A 23,797-nucleotide genomic window follows, 5' to 3' on the forward strand; every position below is an offset into this window, starting at 1 on the left:
GTTTTATAATCATTAGACAAGACAGAAAAATATACTTTTACCGTTCACTCTCTACTGCACTTCGTACGGTCGCCCACAGACCGTAATTGCGCTTGTGGAGGAACATCGTCGCAATCTTTACTGACTTAATAACGACGAAATTCCTGAAACATTTTAGTTAATACACGCAATCGTTACACAAGAAAACAAAACATTAGTTTGCCAAGTTTAGTGTTACAGCGCACTGATCGAGGCGACACAATGAGATGACACTGAACTCATAGTGGGAGCAGCAGAGTTCAAATCCCCATCCAGTCAGCTGGATTGCGCTTTTCTTTTGCTTCCCTAAATCATTTGAGGTAATGCCATCATGCTTCCTTCAACAAGACCACAGACAGTTTCCTTTTCCAGTTCTCGCGCTTATAGTGATCTCATTGTTGACGAGACGATAAACTATAACTTACTTTTCAATGTATAAAGCGACGCATAAACATGCAATTTGTTATAAAGCAGCAAACCAGATCACATCTGATGGATCAAAGCTTTCCCCGCTCACCAGCAAGCCTGGTTCTCGTTACTGGCGATTTCCGTAAACCATTTCAGCCTTTCCTCTTTTTCTTCAAGCAACGTATAAGCAAAAACTGCTGCATCTACATGTCCATCGATAGTGTATAAGCGAACATATGGTGTGGGTCTGTGGGTACTTCGTGTAATACTGTCACTTCGTTCTCAGCTCCTATTCCTCTTCCATCTCGGATGGTGTGCGAGAAAAACGACTGTTGGTAAGCCCCGTATAAGCACGAATCTCTCTAACGCTACACTCACTAAATTACTAAAATACGCAGAACAGAGATGAATTAAAAACACTCACACTAACAATAATCCACCATTCTACGACTCCTCAAGCCGCTTTAGGTTGAAACGACGTGATGACAATAAAGGATTTACAGCCACTAAAATGAAAATACTGGATCCCAGATGAAAAATCTCTGCCCCCTGAAAATTCTGAAAATAAACGTGAAAAGAGTTTTTACAATGAATTACTGCTCCAATGTTTCAGCTTGGAAGCCTCGATCTTTGGTGACCGAGACAGGTAGGTCAGTGGTTAGCACAATGGACTCATAGTAAACCACCAAACTGCAAGTTTTTGGTGGTTCCCGTAGCGCACTGAATATTTTCGCGGATATTCTCTCCTACAACTGGTGCTTAACCTGTTCAGGAGACAGGAAACATACGGACGTGACACAATTCCTCCCACTTGCTCGTACAGCGGAACTAGTACTCTGTTTCTAATGACTTCTGTTGTGGATTGGCAAGACAGCCAACCTACTATAAGAGGAAGCCGAAAGGCACGCGTTTTAGCTCACGCAGACTGGCGTGAGGTCTGGAACAGGTCAAGGAAATGAGACTAGCAAAAAACGTACGTAGCTGCTGGAATACTTAACTTTAATCCATAATTGGAGAACATCGCTCTTGACGGTACATGTTTTACAGCATCAATAGTAACTGGTAATGGCGCCTTGCTAGGTCGTAGCAAATGACGTAGCTGAAGGCTATGCTAACTATCGTCTCGGCAAATGAGAGCGTATTTTGTCAGTGATCCATCGCTAGCAAAGTCGGCCAGCGAGTGCTAGGAAGTCTCTCTAGACCTGCCGTGTGGCGGCGCTCGGTCTGCAATCACTTTTAGTGGCGACACGCGGGTCCGACGAATACTAACGGACCGCGGCCGATTTAAAGGCTACCACCTAGCAAGTGTGGTGTCTGGCGGTGACACCACAACTTCCACATGAACGGGACGTTTAACTTTACTTGTAAGCTCTGAGCGAGATGACTTAAGGGTACTACATAAGACTCTCATTAAGGGCGCAGCCGACTACACTATCGCTCAGGCCATCCAGATTTGAGTTTTCTGCGGTCTCCCAAAACAGCTTAATGTCAGTGCCGGAATGAATGAATGATCGTATTGCATTACTGGACAGGACACCCAGGATGGGGTTACTGGATCACCGAGTGCAAGTTTTTCCATCTGGCGTCAATCAGCGTCGATGAAGATGAGATGAAATGATTTGGACAACACAGACACCCATTCTCCGAGCAAAGAATATTTCCAACGCAGCCATGAATCTAACCTGGGACCCTGCAATTAAGAGACAGCGACGTTGACCTTCAGAAGAACAACTGTGGACAACGTCGGAATGGTTCCTTTGAAAATGATACTGCTTATTCCATTCTCCATCCTCTTTCAACTCGAGCTTGTGCTGCGTAAATTAAAAAAAAAAACCTTTTTCTTTCTAATTGTAAGCCGTGATTTGGTAGAATTTTTGCCGCACTGGGCGTTTATCGCCTGCCTCATTGTCAGTCAAGCTATTAATTAAAGGTGGTGGCATTAGCACTCATCGCCAACAGGAAGCGAAGGTGTCGTGCGTGTGTCTCGAGCGACGCTTCTTGCTGCCAAACAATACAAACATAGCTTTCACGCACCTTGCGCTCTTGCTCAATTCCCGGCTGTGTTTGACATTTGCAGGAGAAACTACACATTGCCCCATGGTAATTAAGTGACAGTGGAGAGGCGCCTGCTGCCAAGTGAGAAAGAATCTATTGTCAGGAAGTTGTACGATGCAAAAAAGAAAGCCTTTCAGTCATACAGAAATAAACTGTCAGCTATCGTTGGCCAGTTGGACAACATTTGGCACGATATCCATATCAAGAGAGCATCCAACACCTCTGCCAACCAGTGAAAGCCAAATAACTCCTGCGTAAGACCCGGAGGTGGACCAACGCATTATTGACTTGCTCAACTTGTGAGGCTCTTTCTCTGAAAGAATCCTCCAATTTTTCTGAAATTGTAGTCATTTTTCTGTCTCTACATGTAAATCACACCTATCGATTTCCGTTCCATTCGGGTAATTTCTTCGTGGTGTGTCTTTTCTTTTTTCTTTGTCTTAGAGCGTATGTAATAAAAGCTGGGAAGTTCCTGCAGAGTTAATAGTTGCTTATATTATCATAGTATCGCAGATATTGCTCTCTAATAACCCAATGATTCATATCGACAATGAAATACGTATTATCAATGTTTCTTCTTTAGGATGGCTGCTCGAATCTCATGCACGTGGCACCATGTTTCTTGTACGTAGTTTGAACACTATCGAAGAACTTTAACATTGTGTACGCACGTTCTGTCACCTTCACTATCACTACTGATACTGCGTTATCCTTCTTAGCGTCAATAAATTTAATAACGCAAAAGGCAATCCATCCCGTCTGACGGCGAAAACATTTTTCACGCTCGCTTGCACAATACCCACTGCTTTGAACTGGAACGTATCTGCACCTAGTCACGCAATCACAATAGTTTTCGCTACATATGCCACTTCAATTGATTTTAGGGAATAATATAATCTGCCTCTTTCCAGAAGCACAAATCGCCAGCCGCTGTAGTCGAGCGGTTCTAGGCGCTTCAATCCGGAACCACGCGGCTGCTATGGTCCCAGGTTTGAATCCTGCCTCGGGCATGGATGTGTGTGATGTTTTTAGGTTAGTTAGGTTTAAGTAGTTCTAAGTCTATGGAACTGATGAGTTCAGATGTTAAGTCTAATAGTGCTTAGAGCCATTTGAACCATTTGAAGCACAAATCAACAATCATACGGGCATTCCCAACACATTTAGAACCCTGTCTTTTCTACCTGTAGCGTCTTGGGTTGACGGCCGCCTACTGTAAGTCTTTGAATTTGACGGCACTTCGGCGACTTGCATGTCTTTGTGAAGAGGATGAAATGAAATGATTAGGATGACACGAAAACCCAGCCCCAATCCGACTGGATTGTGAATCGAACCCGGGACCTAATGTTCTGCAGTCAACGACGCCAACCACTAGATCACTAGCTGCGGATGGCGCATTATCATATGGGAGGTAGGAAAGGTGAGGAAGTCAAACAAAGGAGAGGGAGAATATTAAAATAAGAGCCACCATGACAGGCTTACTGTTATAATTCCGAGAGTTCGCGTATCAACGTGTACCTCAAGAAAGGTAAGGAAAAATCACAGAAATTCGAGCTTATATGATTTACCAAAATCATTCTTCCGGCACGCCATAAGTGATTGTAACAACAGATGAACGTGCTCCATAAGGTAGCCAGCGGAGTGCAGATGTAGAATGAAATGATACAGGATTTGTCTTCATAACCTACTTTGAGGACCGTTCGCAAATTAGGCTACAAATAAAAGCTAGTAAACGAAACGACGTTGTGGGACATTTCATAAGATTGTTGGTATAAATTTTAACGTTGTAAATTACTGACAGTATCCATAAAATTATATCTATTTGTAGGTGTATAAGATAGTAACGTTTTGTTTTGCATGTTGGTGTTCCGGTTGTTATGGGTTTATTTAGAGATCGTCATTTTCTATTTTTAGCTCACTTCAAGAAGAATGTAATAATTCCAATCCCAAAGAAAGCAAGTGTTGACAGATGTGAAAATTACCGAACTATCAGTTTAATAAGTCAAGGCTGCAAAATACTAACACGAATTCTTTACAGAAGAATGGAAAAACTGGTAGAAACAGACCTCGGGGAAGATCAGTTTGGATTCCGTAGAAATATTGGAACACGTGAGGCAATACTGACCCCACGGCTTATCTTAGAAGCTAGATTAAGAAAAGGCAAACCTACGTTACTAGTATTTGTAGACTTAGAGAAAGCTTTTGACAATGTTGACTGGAATACTCTCTTTCAAATTCTGAAGGTGGCAGGGGTAAAATACAGGGAGCGAAAAGCTATTTACAATTTGTACAGAAACCAGATGGCAATAAGAGTAGAGGGACATGAAAGGGAAGCAGTGGTTGGGAAGGGAGTGAGACAGGGTTGTAGCCTCTCCCCGGTGCTATTCAATCTGTATATTGAGCAAGCAGTAAAGGAAAGCAGTAAAGGAAACAAAAGAAAAGTTCGGAGTAGGTATTAAAATCCATGGAGAAGAAATAAAAACTTTGAGGTTCGCCGATGACATTGTAATTCTGTCAGAGACAGCAAAGGACTTGGAAGAGCAGTTGAGCGGAATGGACAGTCTCTTGAAAGGAGGGTATAAGATGAACATCAACAAAAGCAAAACGAAGATAATGGAATGTAGTCGAATTAAGTCGGCTGATGCTGAGAGAATTAGATTAGGAAATGAGACACTTAAAGTAGTAAAGGAGTTTTGCTATTTGAGGAGCAAAATAACTGCTGATTGTCGAAGTAGAGATGATATAAAATGTAGACTGGCAATGGCAAGGAAAGCATTTCTGAAGAAGAGAAGTTCGTTAACATCGAGTATAAGTTGAAGTATCAGGAAGTCGTTTCTGAAAGTATTTGTATGGAGTGTAGCCATGTATGGACGTGAATCATGGACGATAAATAGTTTGGACAAGAAGAGAATAGAAGCTTTCGAAATGTGGTGCTACAGAAGAATACTGAAGATTAGATGGGTAAATCACATAACTCATGAGGAGGTATTGAATAGGATTGGGGAGAAGAGAAGTTAGTGGCACAACTTGACTAGAAGAAGGGATCGGTTGGTAGGACATGTTCTGAGGCATCAAGGGATCACCAGTTTAGTATTGGAGGGCAGCGTGGAGGGTAAAAATCGCAGAGGGAGACCAAGAGATGAATACACTAAGCAGATTCAGAAGGATGTAGGTTGCAGTACGTACTGGGAGATGAAGAAGCTTGCACAGGATAGAGTAGCTTCAAGAGCTGCATCAAACCAGTCTCAGGACTGAAGACCACAACAACAACAACAGCTCACTGTTGCTATTTGAGTTAACACATTGTAATTTTGTTATTTGTAAATAGTGAGTGTAGCTGCAGATGCTAGAAATCGGAGTGTCAAGTGGAGAAATCAGAACATTTCCGACATATTCTTCTGTTTCAGTTCAGTAGAGAGATGACAGCAGCAGAGTTAGCCAGAAACATTTGTGCTGTGTGTGGGGGTAATGTCACTGGATAGAGAATGGCAAGAAAATGGTTTCCTCGTTATAATGAGGATCATTGTGACAGTGATTTTCCACGTTCAAGAAGACCTTCGGGCTTTGATGAAGAGCGTTTCAACGAATTAATTCCCAATGATTGAAGTCAGTGTCCTCGAGAACTGGAAAGTGTGATGAACTGTGATCATTTCACCATTGTGCTACATTTGCACGCAACGGGAAAGGTTCAGAAATTGGGTGTACGTGTACCGCATGCTCGAAGCCAAAATCATAAAAATCAGTGGGTGGCCATTCGTGCATCTTTGTTTGCTCGTCACAAATTGGCTCGTCAGCAGCACCAAACATTCCTATACTGTATCGTTACTGATGACAGGGAAATGGTGTCTTTATGCTAACATAAGGTAAAGAAAGGAATGGTTGAGTCCAAACAGAGCAACAACTCCCCATGAATAGGAAAAAGAATCCCGTAATATTTGAATACTCCATTAGTAGTGGAGCGCTTGACACAGTCACGTCGATTAAATATTTGGGTGTAACATTGCAGAGCGATATGAAGTGGGACAAGGCAGTTGTGGGGAAGGCGGATAGTCGACTTCGGTTCATTGGTAGAGTTTTGGGAAGATGTGGTTCATCTGTAAAGCAGACCGCTTATAAAACACTAATACGACCTATTCTTGAGTACTGCTCGAGCGTTTGGGATCGCTATCGGGTCGGATTGAGGGAGGACATAGGAGCAATTCAGAGGTGGGCCGCTAGATTTGTTACTGCTAGGTTTTATCATCACGCGAGTGTTACGGAAATGCTTCAGGAACTCGGGTGGGAGTCTCTGGAGGAAAGGAGGCGTTCTTTTCGTGAATCGCTACTGATGAAATTTAGAGAACCAGCATTTGAGGCTGACTGCAGTACAGTTTTACTGCCGCCAACTTATATTTCGCGGAAAGACCACAAAGATCAGATAAGAGAGATTAGGGCTCGTACAGAGGCATATAGGCAGTAATTTTTCCCTCGTTCTGTTTGGGAGTGGAACAGGGAGAGAAGATGCTAGTTGTGGTACGAGGTACTCTCCGCCACGCACCGTATGGTGGATTGCGGAGTATAGATGTAGATGTACAAAAAGCTGTGTGCATCCACAAAGGATAATGTTATGCATCTGGTGGAACAGCGACTGTATGGTGTACAACTAGTTGCTGCCCCGAGGTGCAGAAGCAACCCCAGAACAACAACCAGGAAGACTGCGTAAAGTGATGCTACTCCACGATAATGCCTGCCCGCATTCTGCCTGACTGTCAAAACACACCATAGAGGAGTTGGGTTGGGAAGTCACTCCGCACCCACCCTATTCATCTGATCTTGCGCCCTCAGATTTTCACCTTTTTTGCTCGCTATCGAACAACTTTCAAGGAACTTCTTTTCCGGATGAAAATGCGCTCCGAACATGGCTCGACGAATTCTTCGCCTCAAAATCACGTGACTTCTACAGTCTCTGAATCGAATTACCCAGCGTTCCCAGACTGTTGTAAATAGGGAAGGAGAGTATATTACTGATGACTAGCCGGCCGGGTGGCCGAGTGGTTCTAGGCGCTACAGTCTGGAACCGCGCGACCGCTACGGTCACAGGTTCGAATCCTGCCTCGGGCATGGATGTGTGTGATGTTAGTTAGATTTAAGTAGTTCTACGTTCTAGGGGACTGATGACCTCAGAAGTTAAGTCCCATAGTGCTCAGAGACATTTTGGAACTGATGACTACTGTCTCTGTTATGCGTATCTCTTGTGTTTGTTGAACTTATGGAAAACCGCTACAACCCAGCAATACGCTTATTGGAGTGCCAGTGGGCAATCACGAGGGCCAAGGAAACTCATTCATACACCACTGCACAACGAAGAGGAAAGAGAGAGCACTTCGGCGCCTTAGCGCTGATCCGTGACACGAATTCTTTTGCCCTCTTTCTTAGCTGGTTTCCTAACCTCCCACGGATACTACTTCACCTTTCTTGTTTCACTAACAACTTTCACGGGTGACTAAGATCCTGCTTTACTTCTCCTGCTGCCTTCTGCGAAAGGCTCCAGCGATGAAATCTGTCTGAACTCTCCCTTCATGCCTTGAAGCACTGTCGCGGTCCAGAATCTGTTACGGAGCTACATCAGAAAAATAGACAAACGAAACACGCTGTGCATGACTCGTAAAACTAATGAACCGGAACACTATTCAGACGTCGCAGACCGACATGCTCAAACAACGTCTTAAAATACGGTCGCTGTTGTATCTCTGAATGAAAGAAAGAAAAAAATAGCTAAGAATATAACGATGGTCTCCATTATTTAATCTAGTCTTATCAGGATTCTCTTCGAAATCACATTTGGTGACATGAGGTGAGGGAAAACTCACTATGGATAAGATTTATTTGAAAATCTTTTCTGCAGCTCCTCTTTTTTTTTTCCTTGTTGACGGTACCCAGCTTTAATTACAGGGATCGCCCCATAGTGAGTCTTTGCTCATCGTCGATTGGAAACTTTCTTTCTGTTGCCGGTGTGGTGTCACCGCCAGACACCACACTTGCTAGGTGGTAGCCTCTAAATCGGCCGCGGTCCGTTAGTATACGTCAGACCCGCGTGTCGCCACTATCAGTGATTGCAGACCGAGCGTCGCCACACGGCAGGTCTAGTCTAGAGACTCCCTAGCACTCGCCCCAGTTGTACAGCCGACTTTGCTAGCAAATGGTTCACTGTCTACATACGCTCTCATTTGCAGAGACGACAGTTTAGCATAGCCTTCAGCTACGTCATTTGCTACGACCTAGCAAGGCGCCATTTTCAGTTACTACGAATGTATTCTGGACAGATAATATTGTGAATCATGTACCGTCAAGAGCGACCTTCATCATTAATGGATTAAAGTTAAGTATCAAACTAATTACGCTTTCTGAATTCTAATTCCTTGTCATGTTCCAGACCTCACGTCAGTATAGTCCTTCCCTCCTCACGCCAGCCTGCGTGAGCTAAAACGCATGCATTTCGGCCTCCACTAGTAACACGGTGTTGGCTCTTCAGCCAACACAACAGCCGGAAGCCCTTCGTGAGTGAATGTCATAATATTAGTCGAACGGGAGTACGTAATATGTACTTCACACGTCTGTAAGTTGTATCAGCTGTGTATTTTCGTCTTTACGCGTTGGTTTTCCGAGGAGGATTTGGTAAACGAACCCGATCTTTGTATAACTAAGTACGTGAAACGCCTAAAACACGCATCTCACCAAATTAAAGGTTGTTATTTCGAGGAACGGTTTTGGTCAATGCCCCGATCACCTCCCAGCCCCGCAAGCGGCAACACACTACGGATTAGGCGATACGAGCAACTCTTTTCCCACACCTGTGATTATGCACAACTAGGCATTATAGAACACCACAAGAAAACTTGGATGCGATTGAAGCCAGCTAACTTCCCACTGATACTGCATTCGATTTTCTTGTTTCACCGACAACTCTCACGAGTGACTAAGATCCTGCTTTGTTTCTCCACTTATCTCTCCCGCCATTCCTTGATGCATTATCCCATTTCTAAGACCAGTATAAAGTTCCAATACTAACAGCGACAGCGGGGGACTCCATACGTGAATCACGATTGACTCTTTCTCGAAGCGTTTATGATATCACGTTGAATGCGTGTTGTTAACACACACCGGACAAAAAATTTGTCATCCCCAGGAAACATCATCACCATAATACCATGTAATATGGCCCCTTACCTTGATAATGACCTCACTTAAGCGAGGGAGGGAGTCCACAACTTCCTTCAGGTATGATTATTAGATGCTTTAAAGCTACCAAACTATAGGGATTTTTGATTATTACGTTTCACCCGCTATTCCAGATGGTCCCAGCCATTTTCTATAGCATTAAAGTCGGATGAGTTAGGAGTCCTGCCAAGATGGGTTGGAATGCACGTGTGTTCGTCAAACTAGGAAAGTATGCGTGTAGCCCTGTGGACACGACTGTTGGCATCTTGGAAGGCAGGAGTGTTCACAGTGCACTCATCATGATGATGATGTAGCAGGAAGGTCAACGGTTACTCTCTGAGTACGTGAAATAAGTATCCTGGTTCATGTTCATAGTATCTAAACCAGTGGGTCCAATATATGGTACGCCAAACACCCACAAAACACCACAGAACTTCCTCTGGCCTCACCTGTACACTCCGGAGATTGCAGGTTAAACACCTCATTCGGTCGTCGATGCACTCGATACCTCGCATCAGTCGAAAAGAGGAAAAATTGGGATCCATCGGACTATACTACACGCTTCCAGCCAGCTACTTCCAGTATATATGATGTTTGGCCCACTGAAGAGGAGCAGCTTTATGCGTCGCTGTAAGAAATGACATTTTGCGAGGTGACCGACTCCAAACGTTCATCACATTGTGTTCCCTTCCCACGGTTCTCTCGGGAACTGGTTGAATAGTTGATATGGATCTGCTTTCACTGACAGCAGCAAATCGAATCGGGTTTGAAACCGATTGTCGTTCACAGGGCGTGATTATCGTCCCCGGTATCAGTTGATCAGGATCTTCTTAAGAGCTCTGTTCTTACTCAGAGTTAGATGATTGGGAGGGGTACATCATTCCTTGTAGACACCTTGGGCAGTCCTCATTCATACACAAATAAATCGGGCAACATCATGTACGATGTGGTCATGGGCACGTCCAAACACAATATCTCCTTTGTGCCTTTCTGTCACGTCTCAATGTCGCTCTATTTTATTGCGTTTATTCCGTACAAGGTAAAACCGGCTGGCAACGCCCTCCACGTTACTGTCATGACTCACGTCAGCTATGGTTGATCATATGTGTATGACCGCTTGGTAGCAGTTCTACACTATCTGTAGTGCTCCAGAACGACCGGAGTGCTCTTCTAAGGGGGTGGTAAATATTTTGTCCAAAGAGCTTACTTTTGCGTGTCACTCGGTGGTCCTTTTGTTGACTGATAACCAAATACAAAAAAAGTTTTGCTTACTATGTAGAGAACCGTTCTGTGAACCACATCTTTTCAAGAAAACAGTGCCTGCATATGCGCATTTTATAATCATTAGACAAGATATGAAAAACACGAGTCATGAGTATTTCAGGAGTTGCATCATGTTTCTTTCAGAAATGTTAAGACTACTGACAAAATACATGCGTCGGAGAAATCCATATCAACATCGATGAATGACACATCCACTGAGGACACTTATTTAGCGTCTGCTGTACGAACAGTTTTGCTTTGATCTGCACGTACAGGACACTGTCGTTAGTCATTAAATAACAAGGTAAGGTACGTAAAAGAGGGAATATATACTGAGGTGAAAAGTCATGGGATACTTCCCCGCTATCTGTATATGTGCATATAGCTATCCCATGACTTTTGTCACTTCAGTGCATAGTCCACTATTTCATACGTACCCATCCCAAAATTTACATAAGTTGATATTCTTGACACGGTCGATCTTCTACAACAGTGAGCGTTACCAGACTACAAAAAAGGTGTGCAATACAGAGCTGCAGACATCTTCTTCTACTAATATAGATGCTTAATAAAGATATCTTATTATGTTCCAGTAAGAGGCATTAGTAAAATATACTGGAGTGTTCACAATAAAGTTAAGCAAGTATAGGCGTCTGATACACTGGTAGTGAAAGCAACTGGAGATCACCCCGGAAAGGAAACGCTGCAGTTCCAATTGTGAGAGTTCCGTGCGCTGTTCTGCTAGAATCAAAGGAGCGTGACCAGACCAGGGTCGTAGATGCAACACGCAAGAGATCTGTACCAATGTACACTACTGGCCATTAAAATTGCTACACCAAGAAGAAATGCAGATGACAAACGGGTATTCTTTGGAAAAATATACTATACTAGAACTGACATGTGATTACATTTTCACGCAATTTGGGTGCATAGATCCTGAGAAATCAGTACCCAGAACAACCACCTCTGGCCGTAACAACGGCCTTGATACGCCTGGGCATTTCGTCAAACAGAGCTTCGATGGCGTGTACAGGTACACGATACCACAGTTCATCAAGAGTAGTGACTGGCGTATTGTGACGAGCCAGTTGTTCGGCCACCATTGGTGAGAGATCTGGAGAATGTGCTGGCCAGGGCAGCAGTCGAACATTTTATGTATCCAGAAAGGCCCGTACAGGACCTGCAACATGCGGTCGTGCGTTATCCTGCTGAAATGTAGGGTTTCGTAGGGATCGAATGAAGGGTAGAGCCACGGGTCGTAACACATCTGAAATGTAACGTCCACTGTTCAAAGTGCCGTCAATGCGAACAAGAGGTGACCAAGACGTGTAACCATGGCACCCCATACCATCACGCCGGGTGATACGCCAGTATGGCGATGACGAATACACGCTTCTAATGTGCGTTCACCGCGATGTCGCCAAACACGGATGCGACCATCATGAAGCTGTAAACAGAACCTGAATTCATCCGAAAAAATGACGTTTTGCCATTCGTGCACCCAGGTTCGTCGTTGAGTACACCATCTCAGGCTGTCCTGTCTGTGATGCAGCGCCAAGGGTAACCGCAGCCATGGTCTCCGAGCTGATAGTCCATGCTGCTGCAAACGTCGTCGAACTCTTCGTGCAGATGGTTGTTGTCTTGCAAACGCCCCATCTGTTGACTCAGGGATCGAGACGTGGCTGCACGATCCGTTACAGCCATGCGGATAAGATGCCTGTCATCTCGACTGCTAGTGATACGAGGCCGTTGGGATCCAGCATGACGTTCCGTATTACCCTCCTGAACCCACAGATTCCATATTCTGCTAACAGTCATTGGATCTCGACCTACGCGAGCAGCAATGTCGCGATACGATAAACCGCAATCGCGATAGGCTACAATCCGACCTTTATCAAAGTCAGAAACGTGATGGTACGCATTTCTCCTCCTTACACGAGGCATTACAACAACGTTTCAGCAGGCAACTCCGATCAACTGCTGTTTGTGTATGAGAAATCTGTTGGAAACTTTGCTCATGTCAGCACGTTGTAGGTGGCGCCACGGGCACCAACCTTGTGTGAATGCTCTGAAAAGCTAATCATTTGCGTATCACAGCATCTTCCGCCTGTCGGTTAAATTTCGCGTCTGTAGCACGTCATCTTCGTGGTGTAACAATTTTAATGGCCAGTAGTGTACTTTAGAAATACGCTTCTCAGGGAGCTATTCACACTGTCTGCAAGACTAATAAAATTGCTGTCGAACTGCGGATAACTTCCGCTTTATCCCGCAGAGAAAAAATTATGATGAATTCACGCTCCTTTGCATTCGTCTACAGAGATTTCATTTTTGTCGGAGTTGACTTCCATAAAAGTGAAAAGTCAATAAACTTTTAGCTGAGCAACGTAGAAAGTCAGAATCGACATAAATTACAAACCTACAGACTCAATGCACGCTTCGCCCATTTCTTCGTCCGTACGTATTAACGAACACTAAATCACACGACATAGCAAAGCGGTCCCGCGAGACTGCAACACCTTCGTTCTGAGAGAGAAAGGGAGAAACTAAGTAGGCCTGCTGTCAGGTATTATTCCGTTTGGAGCGCTCTGACGTACTACACGAACACATTATCATCACAGTAACTACGAGAACGTAAACAGGAACTAAATGTTTTCTCTGCCAGTAGTCGTGTAACTATTTTCTGCGATGTACTTTATTATCTGAAATTGCCGAATCGTCTTTAGAGGTGCAGTCATCGATCACGATGATGACTTGTGTGATAGATTCTAACAAAAATGTATTTACAGCTATATCGTCCATCGAGCACATTTGTCGTCCAGTAATTGACAACAAATATTTCTAAAGTGTTCTCCTGCACTTCTCGTCACCTAAGATGACAACAGCGAAAGAGGTAGCCAGTACTTTATTTTAGTTCGTCCATAACCTCTTCCATCGTCATTTTGTCTTATACTAACAGAGAGTAAATTAAGTTCAAATGATTCAAATGTCTCTGAGTATTATGGGACATAACTTCTGGGGTCATCAGTCCCATAGAACTTAGAACTACTTAAACCTAACTAACCTAAGAACATCACACACATCCATGCCCGAGGCAGGATTCGAACCTGCGACCGTAGCAGCCACGCGGTTCCAGACTGTAGCGCCTAGAACCGCTCGGCCACCACGACCGGCAGTAAATTAAGTAACCTTAACAGAAAACAGTGATAGCTCTCCATGAAGGCATTCTCTGTAATCGCTTTCCATCAAATGGTTCAAATGGCTCTGAGCACTATGGGACTTAACATCTGTGGTCATCAGTCCCCTAGAACTTAGAGCTACTTAAACCTAACTAACCTAAGAACATCACACACATCCATGCCCGAGGCAGGATTCAAACCTGCGACCGTAGCAGTCGCGCGGTTCTGGACTGAGCGCCTAGAACCGCTAGACCACCGCGGCCGGCCGCTTTCTATCCTTACAGTGACTGTTCTGCAGTCGTGTTATTGTACACTATCGTCTCCTTTTTGCCTATTCATGAAAAATATATTAAGGGAATATAATGCAACTAGAAGCAGTCACATGAAAAAGTATGTGGGACCATGCGTACCTTGAGATTAAAAGTGGAACGACCACATTAAACTAATAGCAAGAAAGATGTCAGACCGAGGTCTCTGGAAGAATTCTCAGAAAGTATACTCTACCCACGAAGGAAGTAACTCAGAAAACCATCTTTCGGCCGATGCGTGGGTGTTACTCGTCAGTCTGGGAATCTTACCACATAAGATTGAAAGAAGAAATAGAGACGATTCAAAGAAGAGCAGCGCGTTTCGTCACAACTTCGTTTATTAAATGCGAAAGAGTCACTGAGATGCCTACCCACCTTCTCTGGCAGACGGTACAGCAGAGGTTTTGTACATCACGATGACATATGCCGTTCAAATTCCGAGAACGTACGACCCTGGAAGAGTGAACCAATTTTCTACTTCTTCCCATGTATGTTTCGTGAAAAGACCGTGAAGGCAAGATTAGAGGGGCTGGAACTCGCAAGGATGCTTACCAGGAATAATTGTTCTTTCCATACACCATTCGCTGCTGGAACAACAAAGAGTGGAAGCGACAGTGGTAAACAATGTACCCTCCGCCAAATACCTTAAGGCTCTTGTGGAGATGTTAGTACAGATTACAAAATAATAAAATAATACCACTCTGATGTTAATCCACCTCCATAAAATCAAAAGACGAAATTTAGTTCCTCTATCACACTCTACCATCTGCTGCGCAAGATGTATGAGACAGGCGAAATACCCCCAGACTTCAAGAAGAATATAATAATTCCAATCCCAAAGAAAGCAGGTGTTGGCAGATGTGAAAATTACCGAACTATCAGTGTAATAAGTCACGGCTGCAAAATACTAACACGAATTCTTTACAGAAGAATGGAAAAACTAGTAGAAGCCGACCTCGGGGAAGATCAGTTTGAATTCCGTAGAAATATTGGAACACGTGAGGCAATACTGACCCTATGACTTATCTTAGAAGCTAGATTAAGGAAAGGAAAACCTACGTTTCTAGCATTTGTAGACTTAGAGAAAGCTTTTGACAATGTTGACTGGAATACTCTCTTTCAAATTCTGAAGGTGGCAGGGGTAAAATACAGGGAGCGAAAAGCTATTTGCAATTTGTACAGAAACCAGATGGTAGTTATAAGAGTCGAGGGACATCAAAGGGCAGCAGTGGTTGGGAAGGGAGTGAGACAGGGTTGTAGCCTCTCCCCGATGTTGTTCAATCTGTATATTGAGCAAGCAGTAAAGGAAACAATAGAAAAATTCGGAGTAGGTATTAAAATCCATGGAGAAGAAATAAAAACTTTAAGGTTCGCCGATGACATTGTAATTCTGTCAGAGACAGCAAACAACTTGGAAGAGCAGTTGAGCGGAATGGACAGTGTCTTGAAAGGAGGGTATAAGATGAACATCAACAAAAGCAAAACAAGGACAATGGAATGCAGTCGAATTAAGTCGGGTGACGCCGAGGGAATTAGATTAGGAAATGAGACAGTTAAATTAGTAAAGGAGTTCTGCTATTTGAGGAGCAAAATAACTGATGATTGTCGAAGTAGAGAAGATATAAAATGTAGACTGGCAATGGCAAGTAAAGCATTTCTGAAGAAGAGAAGTTTGCTAACATCGAGTATAGGTTTAAGTGTGAGGAGGTCGTTTCTGAAAGTATTTGTATGGAGTGTAGCCATGTATGGACGTGAATCATGGACGATAAATAGTTTGGACAAGAAGAGAATAGAAGCTTTCGAAATGTGATGCTACAGAAGAATACTGAAGATTAGATGGGTAAATCACATAACTCATGAGGAGGTATTGAATAGGATTGGGGAGAAGAGAAGTTAGTGGCACAACTTGACTAGAAGAAGGCATCAGTTGGTAGGACATGTTCTGAGGCATCAAGGGATCACCAGTTTAGTATTGGAGGGCAGCGTGGAGGGTAAAAATCGTAGAGGGAGACCAAGAGATGAATACACTAAGCAGATTCAGAAGGATGTAGGTTGCAGTAGGTACTGGGAGATGAAGAAGCTTGCACAGGACAGAGTAGCATGGAGAGCTACATCAAACCAGTATCAGGACTGAAGAACACAACAACAACACACTTGGCTTTGTCACCTACAAACAAGAAATTGCAATGTATGAAGAAGGGGACGCCTGTTGCGGACAGACATCGGGGCCGCTGCGCGCCTCGTGTGCTGACCGTAACTGCCTGCTGCGCTTTCTTTTCTGACTCACTCAGGAAAACTGGAATCACTCTGATGGAAAAAAATCGCAACACCAAGAAGAACTTGTGCGACGTAAACAAAGGTTGGTATGCTTGTTTATACCTCCAAAACATGACATCTATTTAAATTTCACGCCAATCGCATAAGAGTGGCGACAGTAGCACCACTATGAGGATTCAAATCAGGTTTGCTTTAAATACTCGCTGCAACAGCCGTGAGCATTAGTTACCTTTGAAATTGGACGTGGTGAGTTGATTGTTGTTGTTGTTATTGTGGTCTTCAGTCCTGAGACTGGTTTGATGTAGCTCCCCATGCTACTCTATCCTGTGCAAGCTCCTTCATCTCCCAGTACTTACTGCAACCTACATCCTTCTGAATCTGCTTAGTGTATTCATCTCTTGGTCTCCTCCTACCATTTTTACCCTCCACGCTGCCCTCCAATGCTAAATTTGTGATCCCCTGATGCCTCAGAACATGTCCTATCAACCGGTCCCTTCTTCTTGTCAAGTTGTGCCACAAACTCCACTTCTCCCCAATTCTATTCAATACCTCCTCATTAGTTACGTGATCTACCCATCTAATCTTCAGCATTCTTCTGTAGCACCATATTTCAAAAGCTTCTATTCTCTTCTTGTCTAAACTATTTATCGTCCACGTTTCACTTCAATACATGGCTACACTCCATACAAATACTTTCAGAAACGACTTCCTGACACTTAAATCTATACTCGATGTTAACAAATGTCTCTTCTTCAGAAACGCTTTCCTTACCATTGCCAGTCTACATTTTATATACTCTCTACTTCGACCATCATCGGTTATTTTGCTCCCCAAATAGCAGAACTCCTTTAATACTTTAAGTGTATCATTTCCTAATCTAATTCCCTCAGCATCAGCCGACTTAATTCGACTACATTCCATTATCCTCGTTTTGCTTTTGTTGATGTTCATCTTATATCCTCCTTTCAAGACACTGTCCATTCCGTTCAACTGCTCGAGTTGATATTAGTCAAGAATGCCATTAAGGCGACAAAAACCCCATCATTGACACTTCAATGAGTTTGAACGAGGCTTTCTAATAGGGCTACGAGAAGCAGAACGTTCCTTCTGCGATACCGCAGGAAGGCTTGGCAGGAACGTAGCCACAGTACGTGATTACTGGCAGCGGTGGACATGAGAATGTTTGGTAGCAAGAACACCGGGCTACGGATGGCCACGTAGCACTACCGGAAGAAAAGAGCATCGGTTTCGATGTACGGCTCTGGTTCATCTTACAGCATCTGCAGCAGCAATCTGAGCAGCAGTTGACATCTTTATGACACAACGAGCTGTTGCAAATCGATCACTTCAACGACAGCTCAGAGCCAGACGACTTGCAGCGTGCATTCCACTTACCCCGAACCACCGCCATTTGCGACTTCAGTGTTGTCAAGCGAGAGTTCATGGGAGGGCAGGATAGAGCTCTGTTGTGTTTTCTGATGAAAGCTATTTCTGCCTCGGTGCCAGTGATGGCCGTGGTTGGTTAGAAGGAGGCCAGCTGAGGGCCTGCAACCAGTCTGTCTGCGTTCTAGACACACTGGACCTACACCTGGAAGGATGACGGTTCAATACCGCGTCCGGTCATTCTGATTCTGATTTAGGTTTTCCGTGATTTTCCAAAATCGCTCCAGGCAAATTCCGGGATGGTTCCTTTGAAAGGGCACGGCCGACTTCCTTCCCCGTCCTTCCCTAATCCGATGAGACCGATGACCTCGCTGTTTGGTCTCTTCTCCCAACCAACCAAACCCTACACCTGGAGTTACGGTGCTGTTTCGTATGACAGAAGGAGCAGGAGGAAAAATGTATGCTGCTGTCTGGTGATGCAATCTGTTCTGCTACCATCATGAACAGTATTCCAGGGGGTTTTTTCCAATACGATAACGCTCGCCCACATACCCCTATTACAACCAAATATGCACTACAAAGTGTCGACATGTTATGCCTTGTCCTGCTCGATCACCAGATGTGTCTCCAATTGAGCACGTATGGGACAACATTGGACGACAACTCCAGCGTCATCCATAAACAGCATTAACCGTCCCTATATTGACCGACAAAGTGCAACAGGCATGGAACTCCATCCCATAAACTGACATTCAGCACATGTACAACGCAATGAATGCACGTTTGTGCGCTTACATTCAACGTTCTGGTGGCTACATCGGTTATTAATGAACAAGCGTTTCGCATTTACAATGGCTTATCTCACGATTACATTAACCTGTGATCTTGCAACGTTAATCACGTAAATATATTACGTAGACAAACGTATTCCTGAAATTTCATTACTCTACATTAACTATTTCTTGGTGTTACCAATTTTTCCGTCAGTGTAATATTCTTCTTATATTCTTCTTTCATTTTTGCTGCATGAGAAAACACACTATAAAGTTTATGTCCGGCACAAAATTTTTATCTGCGATGGCTTTAAATGTATGCTGCCATTTAGAGATGTTTCCAACTGCGAATTGGTACTTATTACTGAATATCGTGTTAATGTTACATGACCTTTATTTTTTCGTGGCAGGGTATCATATAAAGGAGTACAGTAATGTAAACAAACATTTGTAACATCTGCACATTCAGAGAAGGCTTTTGGCAATGTTGATTGGAATTTACTATGAGAAATTTTTAACGTAACAGGAAGTGAACTGTTATGTAAAACAAGTACAGAAGCCACATTGCAGTTATAACAGTCTAAAGGTATGAAAAGGAAGCATAATTGAGAAACAAGGGAGCTGATGTCGCAGCCTATCCCTGATGCTATTCAATCTGTACAATGATTTAGCAATAAAGGAAACCAAAGATTAATTTGAAAGGAGAATTAAAGTTCAGAGAGAATTAAAAAACTTTGACGTTTGCTCCTGAGATTATAATTTTGTCAGGGGCAGAAAAGGACTTGGAAGTGCTTGTAGCAGTTGGGCACAATCGACAAAAGTAAAACTAGAGAAATGGAGAAAAATCTAATTAAAACACGCGATATTGAGGGAATCAGGTTAGTGAGTGAAACACGAAAAATAATAAGTGAGTTTTGTTGTTTGGGTAGTAAAATGATTGTCAATGGCAGAAGTAGAGAGAATACATTAAGCAGAAAGGCAACAGCAAGAAAATCGTTTCTGAAAAAGAGACTTATTTTAACTGCAAATGTAGCTTTAAGATTTAGAAACACTTTTCTCAAATTATTTGCCTGGAGTGTACCCTGGTACGGGAGTGCAAGATGCACGTTAAACAGTGCAGACAAGAAGAGACTAGCAGCTTTTGAAATGCAATACTACAGAAGAATGCTGAATAATAGTTGAGTAAATCGGATAACTAATGAATCGGGGAGAAAAGAAATTAATGACATAACTTGACCAAAAGAAGGACACAGCTGATTCGACACAACCTCAGCTATGAATAAGGAGTTGTGCGACATAAACAAAAGTTCGTAGGCGTGTTTATTCATCTGAAAGATGATGTCTACTTAGATTTCTTGCCAGTTGCACAAGAATGGCGCTCGCAGCGCTACTACGAGAATGTAAATCTGGTTTCCTTTAAATACACGCCGTAACGGGCGTGAGCATCAGTTACCTTTGAGATAGGATGTGGTGAGTTGATAGTAGTCAAGAATTCCTTTAAGGTGACGAAGATGCCATTATCAACACTTCACTGAGTTTGAACGCCGGCCGGGATGGTCGAGCGGTTCTAGGTGCTTCAGTCTGGAACCGCGCGACCGCTACGGTCTCGGGCATGGATGTGTGTGATGTCCTTAGGTTAGTTAGGTTTAAGTAGTTCCAAGTTCTATGGGACTGATGACCTCAGAAGTTAAGTCCCATAGTGCTCAGAGTCATTTGAACCATTCTGAGTTTGAACAAGGTCGTGTGATAGGCTACGAGAAGCTAGATGTTCCTCCAGCGATATTGCAAAGAGGCCTGGTAGGAATGTAGCCGATTGCTGGTAGTGGTGGTCACGAGAGTGTACGGACGCAGAAACACCGGGCACAGGGAGGCCACATGACACTACCGCAAAAGAAGACCATCTTGTTCGACGTATGGCTCAGGCGTATCATACAGCATCTGTAGCAGCAATCTGAGCAGCAGTTGGCATCATAATGACACAACAAGCTGTTACAAATCGATCACTTCAAGGACAGCTCAGAACCAGACGTCCTATGGCGTGCATTCCACTGTCCCCAAACCACCGCCATGTACGAATTCAGTGACGTCAAACGAGAGCTCATTGGAGGACAGGGGGAGGTCTGTTGTGTTTTGAGATGGAATCCCGTTCTGCCTCGGTGCCAGTGATGGCCGTTTCGTGGTTAGGAGAAGGCCAGTTGAGGCCTGCAGCCAACCTGTCTGCGTGCTAGATACACTAGGCCTACACCTGGATGTACGATTTATGAATCATTTAGGAACAGTATTCCAGAGAGTGTTTTCCAACAGGATAACGTTTGCCCACATACAGCTATTGTAGCCCAACTTGCACAACAGAGTATCGACATGTTTCCTTGGCCTCCACGATCATCAGATCTGTCTCCAATAGCGCACATATTGAACATCATTGGACAACACCTCCAGCGTCGTCCACTAACGGCGTTATCCGTCCCTGTTTTGACCGACCGAGTGTAACAGGGATAGAACTCCATCCCACAAACTGATATCCAGCATCTGTATAAAAAATATACACTCCTGGAAATGGAAAAAAGAACACATTGACACCGGTGTGTCAGACCCACCATACTTGCTCCGGACACTGCGAGAGGGCTGTACAAGCAATGATCACACGCACGGCACAGCGGACACACCAGGAACCGCGGTGTTGGCCGTCGAATGGCGCTAGCTGCGCAGCATTTGTGCACCGCCGCCGTCAGTGTCAGCCAGTTTGCCGTGGCATACGGAGCTCCATCGCAGTCTTTAACACTCGTAGCATGCCGCGACAGCGTGGACGTGAACCGTATGTGCAGTTGACGGACTTTGAGCGAGGGCGTATAGTGGGCATGCGGGAGGCCGGGTGGACGTACCGCCGAATTGCTCAACACGTGGGGCGTGAGGTCTCCACAGTACATCGATGTTGTCGCCAGTGGTCGGCGGAAGGTGCACGTGCCCGTCGACCTGGGACCGGACCGCAGCGAGGCACGGATGCACACCAAGACCGTAGGATCCTACGCAGTGCCGTAGGGGACCGCACCGCCACTTCCCAGCAAATTAGGGACACTGTTGCTCCTGGGGTATCGGCGAGGACCATTCGCAACCGTCTCCATGAAGCTGGGCTACGGTCCCGCACACCGTTAGGCCGTCTTCCGCTCACGCCCCAACATCGTGCAGCCCGCCTCCAGTGGTGTCGCGACAGGCGTGAATGGAGGGACGAATGGAGACGTGTCGTCTTCAGCAATGAGAGTCGCTTCTGCCTTGGTGCCAATGATGGTCGTATGCGTGTTTGGCGCCGTGCAGGTGAGCGCCACAATCAGGACTGCATACGACCGAGGCACACAGGGCCAACACCCGGCATCATGGTGTGGGGAGCGATCTCCTACACTGGCCGTACACCACTGGTGATCGTCGAGGGGACACTGAATAGTGCACGGTACATCCAAACCGTCATCGAACCCATCGTTCTACCATTCCTAGACCGGCAAGGGAACTTGCTGTTCCAACAGGACAATGCACGTCCGCATGTATCCCGTGCCACCCAACGTGCTCTAGAAGGTGTAAGTCAACTACCCTGGCCAGCAAGATCTCCGGATCTGTCCCCCATTGAGCATGTTTGGGACTGGATGAAGCGTCGTCTCACGCGGTCTGCACGTCCAGCACGAACGCTGGTCCAACTGAGGCGCCAGGTGGAAATGGCATGGCAAGCCGTTCCACAGGACTACATCCAGCATCTCTACGATCGTCTCCATGGGAGAATAGCAGCCTGCATTGCTGCGAAAGGTGGATATACACTGTACTAGTGCCGACATTGTGCATGCTCTGTTGCCTGTGTCTATGTGCCTGTGGTTCTGTCAGTGTGATCATGTGATGTATCTGACCCCAGGAATGTGTCAATAAAGTTTCCCCTTCCTGGGACAATGAATTCACGGTGTTCATATTTCAATTTCCAGGAGTGTATGTACGATCGGTTACTTCAAGGACAGCTCAGAACCAGACATCCCGTAGCGTGCGTTCAGCTGACCCCAAACCACCGCCATGTACGACTTCAGTGGTGTCAAACGAGAGCTCATTGGAGGGCAGGGGAGGTCTGTCATGTTTTCTGATGAGAGTCGGTTCTGCCTCGGTGCCAGTGATGGTCGTTTGATGGTTAGAAGAAGGCCAGTTGAGGGCCTGCAGCCAACCTGTCTGCATGCTAGACGCACTAGGCCTACACCTGGAGATATGGCCTGTGCTGCAATTTCGGATGACAGCAGGAGCAAAATCATGATTACCTTACGCTGCGTGACTGCGAATTTGTACGTCAGTCTGGCGATTCGACCTATTACGCTACCATTTATGAATAGTATTCCAAGGGTGTTTTCCAACGGGATAACGTCCACATACAGCTATTGTAGCCCAGCTTGCACAACAGAGTATCAACATGTTGCCTTGGCCTCCACAATCATCAGATCTGTCTGCAATAGCGCACATATTGAACATCATCGGACAACAACTCCAGCATCGTCCACTTACAGCGTTAATCGTCCCTGTATTGACCCATCAAGTGTAACAGTTGTGGAACTACATCCCACAAACTGACATCAGGAAACTGTACAAAAAAATATATGTACTACTGCATGCTCGGATTCAACATTCTGGTGGCTACTTGAATTATTAATGTACCAGCATTTCACATTTACAGTGGTTTATCTCGCGTTTACATTAATCTATGATCTTGCAGTGTTAATAACGTAAATATGTTACCTAGACAAATGTATTGCCGGAGTTTCATTACTCTACATTAATATTTTTTTAGTGTTACGATTTCTTTCCAGTTAGTGTAGAATCTAACGTAATTTTGAGAATTATCCCAGGCTGTATTTTGAACTCGTGTTCGTGGATGTGAACAACAAAGAAACGCTAATCGGTAGCGTATAATGTGAAAACATCA

The 23,797-nt window shown here is 44.5% G+C and overlaps 1 protein-coding gene across 1 annotated transcript in view; it reads right to left on the bottom strand.

The window, feature by feature from the left end:
• Nucleotides 1-23,797, bottom strand: part of LOC126183580 (intracellular coagulation inhibitor 3-like) — a 215,858-nt gene that overhangs the window by 191,055 nt on the left and 1,006 nt on the right. The window lies entirely within an intron of this gene.

Source organism: Schistocerca cancellata, chromosome 4 (genome assembly GCF_023864275.1).
Source record: "Schistocerca cancellata isolate TAMUIC-IGC-003103 chromosome 4, iqSchCanc2.1, whole genome shotgun sequence".
Classification (NCBI taxonomy): Eukaryota; Metazoa; Arthropoda; class Insecta; order Orthoptera; family Acrididae; genus Schistocerca; species Schistocerca cancellata.